Source organism: Sorex fumeus, unplaced genomic scaffold (genome assembly GCF_029834395.1).
Source record: "Sorex fumeus unplaced genomic scaffold, SorFum_2.1 ptg000024l, whole genome shotgun sequence".
Taxonomy (NCBI): domain Eukaryota; kingdom Metazoa; phylum Chordata; class Mammalia; order Eulipotyphla; family Soricidae; genus Sorex; species Sorex fumeus.
Window position 1 is genome coordinate 24,065,474 of NW_026606081.1, and position 2,600 is coordinate 24,068,073.

Consider the following 2,600-nt stretch of genomic DNA (forward strand, 5'->3'; position numbering starts at 1 on the left):
ACCAAAAAGTGACAGAGCATTTTCACCTCATTTATCACGAGGAGCCACGAACTCTTCTCTTCATGGGTCTATTATTGAGCCCAAGAAGTAAAAGTCCAAATAGCAAACACACCCGATCCAAGGGCTCTTCACCTCAAAAGTCCTGTCTTCAAGTTCATTCCCGGTTTCTCTCTGGGCAGAGTGTAATGTCTGATGAATTGGTTTAATAAAAGCTCCAACACAGCCATTTATGTTTCTGTTAGGCAGTCAACTCTGAATGATAAGTCTGGGGCTTATAGTCCTTCCTCAGTTATGGGCCAAAGTTGCCAATTTTCTACTGGCAAGTAGTGTTTTCTATTCATTCTAGATCAATCCGAGGGCCTTTCTCCTCTGTGCTCTGAAGCAGTAGTTGTGTGACCCCCTACGACAAGTTTCACAGAAGGGTGAGCAGGTGACACCCAGGGACTTTGGGGATTTCTGGCTGTTCCCTCCCACATGGGACCCTCCCTGGCCTTGCACCTCCTCTTGTACCCCTGGTGGGTCCTATTTAGCCTCTCCACAGAAGCCATTTCCCACCAACACTTTCAGGACTATTAGCACTTGAGCTTTTATGCGCCATGCAACTACTTTTGAGTTGTTTTACTGACACAAGATTGCAGACCAGAGTACGCATTGGACACACAATGAGGAGAAAGTTCATGAATGAAGACTGGCTTGACCTGTTATCTCGAGGTCAGTACGGACAAATGGACAATACCACTTCATGGTCTTGATCAGACACAAACTTTAAAAAGAGAAGAATTTGGCGGGGAGCAGAGAAACAGCACAGGGTTAAGGCAGTTGCCTTGCCTGACCTGTTTTGATCCCCCTGCATCACACTGTTCCCTGAGCACTGTCAGGAGGAACCCCTGAGCTCTGCTGTGTGTGACTCAGTACCCTCAAATGGCCGAACATAAAGGCAAACAACAGTTCAAAGGATTTTGGAGGGGATGAAAATCACAGTGAAGACATTTCCAAGGAATGAGCAGGAAGCCAAATGTTCCTGCCACTGAATGTCTCGACTGCCTGCAGATACTCTGTTGATGAGTTAAAGACCTGCAAACCAATTCCTCAGTCCAGATCCAGCACACCTCCCAGTTACTCCAAGTTTGGTGCCGGGCCCAGCGTACTGGCCTGGCCCAGCGGCCCTCCCTCCCCCTGCCCCACCCAGACCCGTGGAATTCCAACCCAAATTGGCACCAGCTCCCTGGGGCATTCCCAAGCATCTTTCTGCAGAGCAGACTCACACCCAGGTCAACAGCGCTGGCCTTTCAGAATTTTTTTTTCTTTTTTCTTTTTAGGCCACACCTGGCGATGCACAGGGGTTTACTCCTGGCTCTGCACTCAGAAGTTACTCCTGGCGGTGCTCAGGGGGCCATATGGGATGCTGGGAATCGAACCCGGGTCAGCCACATGCAAGGCAAATGCCCTCCCTGCTGTGCTATCTCTCCAGCCCCTGGCCTTTCAGAATTAACAACCTCAACTTCAGTGTGGGTCCATGGTCACTGCTGCATCTCAGCCTAAACTGACCATGGGGTGGGGTTGGTGGCTGCTGGCTAGGGGGTTGGCAGGACAAGCTGCACTTGAGGCCGTGGAGCGCCTCTCAATGTGGTTGTTCTCTGGGATCCGGGGTTCTGGAAAAGAGACAATTTGAAATGATTCGGCAGATGACGTAGCTTGGGCCCAAGGGCTTGGGAGGGGGCAGTTATTTTCTATCCCTTTGTTCGGGTGCAGCTGTAGCTCCCTATAAATGCTGCCCCGAGTGTGTGCCCATCAGTCATCAGGAGCTCATGAGTCATGGGTTTCGTGAGTGGACACTTTGGGAGCTGGACAGCGAGCCGTCTGGTCCCTGCATGCAACCCGGAGCACGAGAACTCGGGTCCTTGGGTGCTCGTTCTCAGTGACTTTGCAGCCAAGTCCTCACTTACTAGGACCCATGACACACGGGGCCTGTTCTCACAACTTGCTGGTGTCCCCGCTCCCCGCTTCTGGACTTCAGACCCCACGCCCCTCCCCAAGCCGGCTTTTGCAGCTCACTCCCCCCATTTCCTTCTGCAACTAGCTGGCATCTCTCCTCCAGAAAGTCTCTGGACTGAGTGAGCGCCTCTCAACTCGGGCTTCTGTCAGAGGAGAGGACAGGGGTTCCCTTGCATGCTATCTGGAGTGATCCCTGAGCTTGACAAGGCGTGACCCCGCCCCCCCCCCCCCCAAACAGAAAACAAACAAATGAGAAGAATTTCTGATGTCATGGCCTCAGCCCAGGACACATAAGTCAGAATCTTGGGCTCAGGCAGGAGCAGTTTGGGGAAGGTGCTCCACATCATTCTGGGAGCCCTGGGGTGCCCAACAGAGCCACTTGTTGGGTGTGAGGGTTCGAGCATGTGGCTCGCTGTATGTCAGGAATATCCGGAACTCTCCAGGTGAGTCTGAAGGACGATTGAGTGGAGAGCCAGCACTCCGATTCTTTTCCTTTGGGGACCTCTCCGAAACCTCACTCAGCATCCTTGGATTCTCCCCAAGACAACTGTTCCCTGGGCCAGGCCAGCTTGTCTCTGGAGCCTGGAGGGTACAGTTCAGAGTGT